The 10228-nt window shown below is 45.1% G+C and overlaps 1 protein-coding gene across 7 annotated transcripts in view; it reads left to right on the top strand.

Annotated features, from left to right (window-relative positions):
* Nucleotides 1–10228, top strand: part of MGAT5 (alpha-1,6-mannosylglycoprotein 6-beta-N-acetylglucosaminyltransferase) — a 372873-nt gene that overhangs the window by 42895 nt on the left and 319750 nt on the right. For 5 of the 7 annotated variants that reach the window (XR_003794036.1, XR_003794032.1, XR_003794034.1 and 2 more), the window contains exon 2: nucleotides 5473–5557. The exons of the other annotated variants lie outside the window; for them this stretch is intronic. The gene's annotated coding sequence lies outside the window, so the exon portion shown is untranslated. The remainder of the gene's footprint in view (nucleotides 1–5472; nucleotides 5558–10228) is intronic. 7 annotated transcript variants of the gene reach the window in all.

Raw genomic sequence — 10228 nt, 5'->3', positions numbered from 1 at the left:
CCCCCCCCCCCGGGGGCCCCCCCCCCCCCCCCCCCCCCCCCCCCCCCGTGTAGGGGAGAATGGCTGTCCTTGGACCAGCTGACTGAGCGGGACTGGGGTAAGAGCCTGTGAGCCTGAGTGAGCCCAGGGCGTCGAGGGGTCGGCTGGGCTGGACTGAGCTGAGCTGGGTGATCTGGGAAGGAAAGGAAGTCCTCTTTCAGCTCTGGGGATTAAGACTATCGCAGGGAAGACATATTTCTGCTGGGAGCCTGCTTACCCAGTAACTCCTGTAACCCCTGAATGCTGTCTTCTTGCTTTTCCTCTCCCCTCCAGCCCTGGGGGGATCAGAGCCAAGGATTCGGAGCTTGGGCCTCCTGGGCCCCGGCCTGGAGCTAGGGGGAGGCAGATGTCAGGACCCTCAGGGCCCCGTGGGAGGGGAGAGGGGAGGCACCAGGCCTCTGTAATGCTCCAACGCCCACTCTTGAGTTTCCGGAAACTTGCAAATTGATCTGAAAGAGTGGAGTTTCTTTTTCTTTCCAATGAGAGTGTGATCCTGGCTGGGGACTTACTTTCTGGGGTTGCAAGGGTTTCAACCAGTTGTTTGAATATTCAGACTTGTGGGTTTTTCTCTCCCCTAGCGCTTGGGGCTCTTGTTCGGTTAGAATGATTTCAACCATAGGTTTGTTTTGGAGAAGTAGCTAATTGTCCTAGTGTATTTTCCTTTCAGGAATGGCCTCGCTAGTGTTAAGTGTCAATCTTGAGTAGATGTGAATATTTGGAGATGGGGATGTGAATGCAGGTGATTCGCCTTAAGGCAATGGGTCTCCTTGCAGCGCCGGGTGGAATTTTCTAGCATTCACTGTGTGAGGACTCTGGCTGATGACCCGGGGGGTGCGGATTGGCAGCTGAAATTTTTGTCGAAGCTGAGTTTGTGTGCGCAGCGCACGGTGAGGCCCAACAAACCGAATCGTGGTTGCCTGGAGGGGAGAAATGTGGACTGCAGGGCCCGGCAAGGAGAATGGGACAGCTGGCGCTCAAGGACCCGAACTCTCCCCGATGGTTTTTGGGGAAGAGTTTGTATGGGCACAGTTTGGGCTGAGGGCTTCCTCTGATCGGTTGTTGCAGGGGGGAACAGGGTGGTGTTCAGGGATCTCAGTCATCAGCCATCTGGTTCCAGCCAGTCTGGGGTCCACGTGCTTTTGCTCAGCCTGAAGTTACCTCCTCTACCTGGGTACGGGGCTCTGGTTCCTGTAGAAGAACTCAGAGATTCGGATCAAATTATTACACACATCCCCCCCCCGGAGGAACCAGAACCAGGCCCCTTCCTGCACTATTGTTTGACTGCCTTTCCTTTGTTTCCTGTATTCCCTCACTCCCTAATTAGTAACTGTTTGCCCTTTGGAACTCAGAAAAGGTCTGGGAGGCTGAAGCCTTTTTCCTGCAAACAAGAAACGGGGCACACGGCAAGGCTTTTGTGCCCAAGAGCACCCCACAGGGTCCTGCTCTGTTTCCAAATGGCCCGGGCCTGGTTTATGGACTGAAAGAATGTGACTGGAAGGGGGTGACAGTGATGTGAGGATACATGGGTGTTTGTTTCCTTTTCGGTTGTGTTTTGACTGAATTAAAATCATATTTAATAAACGACACAGAGTGAATTGCTGACTAGGTACGGGGAACTTCACGTATGTTCCCTTGTATAATTCTTAGATGAGCCCTTTAAGGTTGATTGCTAACCCCGTTTTACAGATGAAGATACTAAAGCTGAGTGGTGAAATAATTTCTCCAAGGGTCCACAGCTGGGATCTGAACTAAGTTGGGATTTGAACACAGGTTTCTTTTGTTCCCATGACCGTGTTATTTCTACTATGCTGCATGTCCCCTTAAGGAGACTTACTAATAACTGGGAGAAAGGGAGAGGGTAAAGGTAACCGTTACTGAATGCCTGCTGTGTGCTAGGCTCTATGCTAAGTGCAGTACTGAGGCTTAGAGGTGTTAAGTGCCTTTCCTGATAAATGGTGGAGCTGGAATCACAAGACAGAGTCTGGAGCCTCCATGGGCTCACAGTGAGCAAACTGGATGTGGAAGGGGTCTTCATGGTCTGAGAATCCACTGTCGAAACAATGAACTTACCAGCATGGGTAGCAGCTGTTTTCAGTGGATTAGCAAATACTTGCAGAGCGTTGATTTTTGTGTAAGAGTGTGGCTCTGAAACGCTCTTCAGAGATACCGGGAAGTGTAGGACGTACCCTGTTCAAGAGGAGATGACTGGTTATTAGTGTTACCGCACCCAAAAGGGGATGGGCATTTCACGCCTGGGAAAATTTCCCAGAGCAGATGTCGTCGGTGTTATGGAGGGTAAGTTGAATGTATTGGGGGGCAGGGAAGACCTGAAGACAAGAGGGAGAAAAAGTAGATTCAGGAGAGCCTCAAGGCCAGGGTTGGATCTTAGAGATGGTGGCACCTGACCCACCTTATTGATGTGGAGAGGCCTGGCCTGCGGGTTGCTTCCCAAGGCTCACCTGGCAGGTGGTCGGGAATGGATTGGGAGGTGGAGGGATGAGGCTAGAGAAAGGTCCCCCAGGTTACAAAGCTGTTGTGAGCTACTGGGCAGGAAAGGGTTAATGCTGGACCTCTCCTTGGAGGTAGTGATTCCGTTGGCTGTGGTCCTTAAGCAAAGGTGAGTAATGCCAAGAAGAGAGGCAGAAGTCGGCCTTACTCATGTGATGGAGTTGGGAGTTCAGAGATGACTTTCATAGGCTCTAAGAGAGGAACATGTTAGTTTATCATCACCTTCCCCCAACCGAGGATGAATTGATTTGCATTTTTCTTAGAAAACTCTCCTCCTCGATTTCTTGCCTTAGCTTTACAAAGTTCCCATCCATTACTGTGGTGACAGAGCCCCAGGTCTGACCTGCGTGCTGATTTGAGTCTGGGACTGTCAAGGGGTTACTGTAATTACCTAAAGGAGTTCGCACTGGAGGTGGCATTCAATCGTCGGTCTACCACTTTATAGACGAGTATCGGCAGCCATGATGTCTGGCGTATCTTGGGCGTGGAGTTCAATCTTAAGGGCCTGGTGCATAGACAGCAGTGGGGAGGGAGGAAGGAGGAAGGAGAAAGCAGTGAAGAATGGAGAGAGAGAAGAAATGCCTCCTGTAGGGCACTTGCAGGTTGGAACAGTCGAAGGTCAGATCAGTGACCTTGCCTCTTTATCACTCTGTGTGTCCCACCCAGGGCTGTTCTAATCCAACAGTAACCAACACTGTATTTTAAGATCTTCCCCCAAAGTGGAGCTATACCCAGAGTTTCTCAAGTTTTTTAATTCCTGGAAGTTTTTTTTTTTAAAGGAATTTTGCCTTTTTGTTTTTTAATTTTATGTATGTATGTATGTATGTATGTATGTATGTATGTATGTATGGCTGTGTTGGGTCTTCGTTTCTGCGCAAGGGCTTACTCTAGTTGTGGCGAGCGGGGGCCCCTCTTCATCGTAGTGTACGGGCCTCTCACTATCGCAGCCTCTCCCGTTGCGGAGCACAGGCTCTAGATGCGGAGGCTCAGTAATTGGGGCTCACGGGGCTAGTTGCTCTGCGGCATGTGGGATCCTCCCAGACCAGGGCTCGAACCCGTGTCCCCTGCATTGGCAGGCAGATTCTCAAGCACTGCGCCACCAGGGAAGCCCTCTGGAAGTCTTTTAAGTAACTCCTTCCAGGTCAGATGGCACTGAGGGGGCTGAGGCTCTCTTTTCTAGCCTACTGTCAGACTGTCATTGTCACCGAAAGCCTGTCTCCTTGCTGATCCTCCGCCTTTTAATGAAGCAATTGAGAGTGATGGGTGGGAAATACCAGTCTGATTGAAAGGTGATTTTCTTGCATTGATTTACTTAATAATTAAAAACAAGAGACCAAACGTGGGGACCTTGTCTCGCCCAGGAAGCATAGCGGAGAGGGCTTTGGTGAGGAAGAGCCTAGGGATGCCCCTGTGTGGGTGGCCATGCGTGTGTCTGTGTGATTGTTCCTGGTGAATCCCGACCTGTGGTTCCATAGGGTGGTTATTCCCGAATGGAAGGCCTTATTACGATGATTGTTTCTTAGCACCTCTAGTTTCTGACACTTTGTATGAGGTCGTTCTGCTCGCTTTATAAGTTTATCCAGTGACCTAACTTCTCAAGGAGTGTTATTCCTAAAAGATGACATCTGAGGACATGTAGGTATGGCCTCAGTTAGCCTAGTGAAGCCCTTAATTAATTCTGTGAAGAGGCTGTGTCCTTCTGTACAGTGTCAGAAGGATTTTAGATGAAAAGATGCTGTCCTGAAATATCTCTACCCCTGTGCTGTCCGGTAGAGCTTTCTGCCACGATGGAGATGTTCTGTATCTCTGCTGTCCAACGTGGTAGCCACTAGCCACATGAAGCTGTGGAGTACTTGAAATGTGCCTAGTGTGTCTGAGGAACTGAGTTTTTTATTTTATTGTAACTTAAATAGCCACATGTAGCAAGTGGCTACTCCTATATTGATGATGCTCTAGACAATGGTCAGAGATGACCGATGGCCGTGTTTAAAACTTAGATATAGGTCTTATTTGGGCAGGCTTGTTTGTGAGGGGAGATGTAAGATACAGGGTACTCTAGTGGACATTAGAAAGTCTAAGAGATAGCATAGAATTGTGGAATTTTATTTAAATGTTGGACTTCAAAAATCTAAAAAAAATGATACAGATGAACTTAGTTACAAAACAGAAGCACTCACAGACTTAGAGAATGAACTTATGGTTACCAGGGGAAAAGGGTGGGTGGGGGGAGAGGGATAGACTAGGAGTTTGGGATTGACATGTACACACTGCTATATTTAAAATGGATAACCAACAAGGACCCACTGTATAGCACAGGGAACTCCGCTCAAAATTCTATAATAATCTAAATGGGAAAAGAACTTGAAAAAGCATGGATACTTGTATGGGTATAACTTGCTGTACACCTGTAACTAACACATCATTGTTAATCAACTATACTCCAGTATAAAAGAAAAAATGTTGGACTTCAAAGAAGACTTGGGTCATTGGAGCTGGGGTAGGCAGGGAAGTTTCTTAGAGGAGAATGGCATGCCCATAGCTTTCAGGTTTTCTGGAATAATTTCCACACAGCCGTAAACGTTCTCTTCACTCATGCGCCCAGGGAAGCAGTATGGTATGGAAGACTCCGGGCTTAGGAGCCTGACAGATCTCTGTGAAGATGGGGTTCACTTATGCAAGATATTTAGGTTTCTAAGCCTCCGTTTCTTGATCCGTAAAATGTGTGTGATAGTACCTCCAAGAGCTCTTGTTAGGTTGGATAACTTATACAGAGTTCCTAGTGTCTTGGAACATAGCGGGTTCTCAATGAATGTAGGTGTTATTATTGGAAATACGATTAGCATATATACACAAAGGTCCCTGACTGTTGAAAAGTGCGTGATGCGATTGAGTTTATACTCCTTTTCTTTATATCCTTTGATGAAGGAGATCTGTCTCTTCACACGTTGAGCTGGGAGTCCAGAGACTGTCACTGAGAGAGTGGGGAGAAGGCAAGGAGGCTGTGAAGAGGGTAAGTAGTACACAGAGGGACCCTTGCCAAACTGAGAACTCTAGTGTGATAAATAAACCCGTCGCTGCAGTCACTGGTAAGGGCACAAGTTTATCAGCGTGTCTTGCAATCTTCAGAGTTCCAACTTTCATTCTCCTCCCCTCCCAGCAGAGTATTAACTGGAGTGTACAGCTTAAACACTCTCTGGGGTTCTGGGCATTTATTTGCATGGCACCTTGGACCCCCTCCTGGAGATGATTCCATTATCATTTCCTTATCTGGCTTCTCTGTTTACTTCAACACTTGAGGTTGATTTAGTATCTTACAAGAACCAAACATTGTCTTCCAGACATCATTAATCTTGCCTTTCTTACCTGGCCTAAGTGTGAAATTAATCAAAAAGGAAAGGGAAATTAATAATACGGTTGGTAGTCACAATTCATCAGGATACCTCACAGCGGGTATGAAATTAACTTCGAATTAACACACGCTTCAACAAATTAAAGGTATAGAGAAGGGTTATTTATTATTTAGGAAATGCCCCTTAATGCTTCCCACTTTGATAATTAGTTAGATGATGGGTGGTGTCTGGTGATAAGACCCATTCCGTATTGTGAGGTCGCCTTGAGACCCACGGAAGGCATCAAATCAACGTTCTTTTTTCATGTTTCACTTAGATAAATGAGACCAAGCCAGATGGTTAATGCATACTTGTTTCCTGTGCGTTGAAAAGGTTTGCGCAAACACTTGCAGTTTTGATCTCTATTTGCAATAAACTAAATTTGATCCCGGGTTCTGTGTTTCCTTGTTATGACATGCAGTATGATCAGTTTCAAAGGATACATTATTATGCACACATTGTGGGAAAGAATGGAGCATTATAATTATAACTCTCTGTTACAGCTTTCGCTGAGGTTGATCAAGGACAGGCTTTTGTTACTGAATTGTTCCTGTAATTACATCAGAACTAACAGGCATCAGTCACCTTCCATTCGGGGCGGGAGAGAAGGAGCCTTACTTATTTAAGTGATCCCGTAAGGTGCTGAGTGAATCATCCTCAACCTCAACCATCATAAGGCCTTAAAAATAGAAAGGAGCGGTTGACACCATCCTATAGCAGGTTTGTAAGGAACAGAAAAGTGCCAGATAGTTTTTAAGGAGAAGAGCTGCCTGAAGTGATGTCCCAGGCCACATGTGAATAGCCTATTGGCAGCAGTTCTCAGACTTGAGACTACATCCCAGACTCCTGCGGGGGGCGGGGCTTGTTCAGATAGATGGCGGGACCCCAACCGAGTTTCTGATTGGTAGGCGCGTGGTGGGGTCTGAGATTTTTGCATTCCCAACTTGCCCAGGTGATGATGATGTTGCTGCTTCCAGGGCTGTACGTTGAGAGCCATTAGGCTAGGGGAGAGAAACAGGTGTAACTCGGATGGTTCCAAAACCAGAATTTTAAGATTAATTCCCTGGTGGCTGTTAAAAATAATTTTGATGAAAATACTGAGCTTTGTTTGGGGTTATGTGCCAGTTTTGTAAAGGGGATCTGCTCTTTGTGACGTCAGTGAATGTTAAAAATAGTTGCAAACCTTAGTAAGTGGTCTCCTGGCCCGTGTCTTGGTAAAATCTTGGGTAAACTTGTTTGGCTACAAGTATTCTCTCTGTAATCCAAGTTAGTGATGAATTCGGAAGTCGTAAGGAATGCATATTTTTTTCTTATTTGTAAATCGAGCACTTTACCTAGGGACTGTCTGTAGAATGGTCATGTTAGGTAAGGGTATTCCAGGGCCCAAGGCACTAAATCATTGTTAATTGTCACACCTGCCTGACAAAATAGCTGTTAGCAAAATCAAAATGTAATGCATCGGGCACCACCAGGCTGTGGTTCCAGGCTTCTGACCGGTTCTAGAACTGCCCTTTTATTATCCTCTTATAGGAGTAACAACCACAGTAATAATAATTGCTAACATTTGTAGAGGGTTCGCTGCCTCTCTGATGTGGCAGCTGTGCTTTTTGGGCGTAGTAGTTTGTGAATCCCCCCATCCTTTCTGACTGAGGCGCTATGGTTATCTCTCCTTCAGACACAAGGAGACAGAGGCTTGGAGAGGCACTGGCTTTGTGAGGTTGGGCCTCTGCATTTGAGTCCAGGCGGTGTGAGCCATGTGAGGCAAATTTAGATTGGAGTCTATTTTGGGAAGCTCTCAGTGGAGCCTTGATGAAAGAGCTCACCGAAATGGAAAGATGCTAGCAAGTTTGAAATGGGATGAAACCAAACGTATCAGGTCAAAATTGTAGAAGTTCTGATGTCAAGGACCACTCTAGATCTTTGTAACTGGGCAAAATTTTGCTATGCGGTAAATTTAGCTGCTCTGCCCAACCTAAGGTGAAAGCCATATATGAAGCCACTCTTGTAATTATGGGCCTTTTTTTCTCTGTGACTATCTGATGTTCCTTACGGAAGACTGAATGACTTAAATCTTATAATGATAGGGAACTATACTCAATATTTTGTAATAACCTTTAAGGGAAGAGAATCTGAAGAAGAAAAAACTATATATATAACATATAGAAATATATATTAAATTGAATCGTGCTGTACAACTGAAACTAACACGATACTGTAAAATCAATTATACTTCAATTAAAAAAATAAAAAGAATTAAAGGAAAAATTTTAAAAATGCTTATAACGATGGTCATGATTTGTTTCTAATGTGTAAGCGCTCAGTGGCCTTATCGTTGGAAGTCTTTTTTCTAGACATGAAGATATTATAAGCAGAGCCATAAACTCCCTTCAACTACTTGCTCACATGAATCAATGTCGGGACAGCTTTGGTGTTCACAATGAGCCACCTTTGCTTAGGCTGTGGAAAAGAAGAGAGGGAAAGCCTGCTTTGAGTTGTATCCCCGGTCACATAAAGATTCTGAGATTCTCTATTTGGAGAGACATTGTCCATAGGGAATAAGAGGATGGAACACTTGGGTGTAAAATTGAAAAGGGATCAACCCGACAGATGAAGGTGCTGAAGGGCATTAGGGACAAAGAGGTGTGAGACCCACCGGTCTGGAATTGGCCTCCATTATCCTGTGTCGTCAGATGCCGCGTAGGTGCTGCAGAGGTGGTCCTTGAACAAGCTGGGTTTACCATGGCTCACTTTTAGAGATGCTTTGAATGGGGAAGGGGCGATAGGCAAGATACGCAGATGCAGACTTCTGATAGAATGCCGCTTTAGAGGGCAGAGCTCATCAAGTAGGTTGTTTTGTTTGTGGGTCATTTATAATATATTTTATCCAAAATATAAAATGAAAGGGGTATAGGTTGGTTGAAAATGGGATTCCAATTTTTCCTAGCTACTCTCTATCTCCAGTGATTGCTACCTTATTCTTTCTAGATTGAATTGCATTCCCATGATCTCTATTTACAAGTGCTTTCACAAGTTTAGGTATAATTAAGGGAGGAAAATCAAAGCATAAGCCCAAGAAGAGATTGAGGGAGCCTATTATTAATACCTAGAAAAGATACTTTGGGTAAAATCTTGATGAAAGCTGTGGAGTGGTGCTGGTTTTGAAAATTAGGAAGGAGAAAGGACTTCCTTCAACATTTTCTTTATCTATAGACGCAACTAGAAATGGCTATAAACTTTAATCTTATGTACCTGGCTCTGCAGGAAATGATATTTAAGATTAGTTGAACATTAAAGCTTTGCTGAGGATAAAAGTGAATGGCCTTTGGGTTTCTTGGTGACCACGAATTTTGCTAATGTATAGAGCCAAGCGTAATGCAGTAGTTTGCGTATGACTCAGGGAATAGCTTGTCTGATTCTTAAAGTGAAGTCGAGATTGAGTTCTTAATTAGTCTGAGTATTATTAAAGAAAATCCAGATTTGAAAGCGTTGGGGGGAGGTAAAGGGTAATGAACTTTTCTCTTTTGGCACATCATGAACATTTTGACTTATGAATCATACCAGTGTCACTACTGGTATGATTCATTAAGTCACCACGGCCTGTGCACTTGATCGCAACATTCAAAGGCAAATTGCCAGGTAATACACCAAATTAGGTGTTTATGAAAACATACAGAAAAGAGTTAAGGCACTGAAAGTAAGTTGATATTATTTCAGTCGGAGGCACATGGGCTGACGCTACTACATGAGAATGTATCTTGGTGCTGCTTACAGGAGTTAGTAGCTTTTTCTGTATCATGATAACCCATTCCTTCACCTCAAAGCTATCTCAGAATGAAGCTGGTACAAAAGGGGCCCCCGCCAGTTGCTTCCAGCCTTCTACCCTTCCTTAGCAAGCATTTGAGGCCAGACTGTTTCATGGAGATGGTGGATTTGGAATAACAGCAGGTTGAATCTGCTCTTGTAAGTTGCCCCGGTGCACCAACCCTCTGCTATTGTTCAGAGACTGTTGACACAGACAAAAATGTTAGTGCTGTGAAGGGTAGTTATATGCTGCAGACCATATAAAGAGAGAATCATCTTTGTCTTAAAAAAACAAAACTCTTTCAGACATTTTCCAGCAGAATATGGTACATGTTCTTCCATGAGGGTCTTAAGTAAAAAGTAGACCAGTTGGCTAGTCTTAGAAGACTTCTGGGCAGTTAGTTTGAAGATGGGTCTGTTCAGCATCGTCTTTATTCTTTGCCTCTCCCTCTCCTTCCCTCCCTCCCTCTCCTTCCCTCCCTCCCTCTCCT

Source organism: Monodon monoceros, unplaced genomic scaffold (genome assembly GCF_005190385.1).
Source record: "Monodon monoceros isolate NGI ecotype Baffin Bay Population unplaced genomic scaffold, NGI_Narwhal_1 Super_Scaffold_16, whole genome shotgun sequence".
NCBI lineage: Eukaryota > Metazoa > Chordata > Mammalia > Artiodactyla > Monodontidae > Monodon > Monodon monoceros.
Note: the sequence above shows the minus strand (reverse complement) of the source record. Positions and strands in the feature narration are given on the sequence as shown.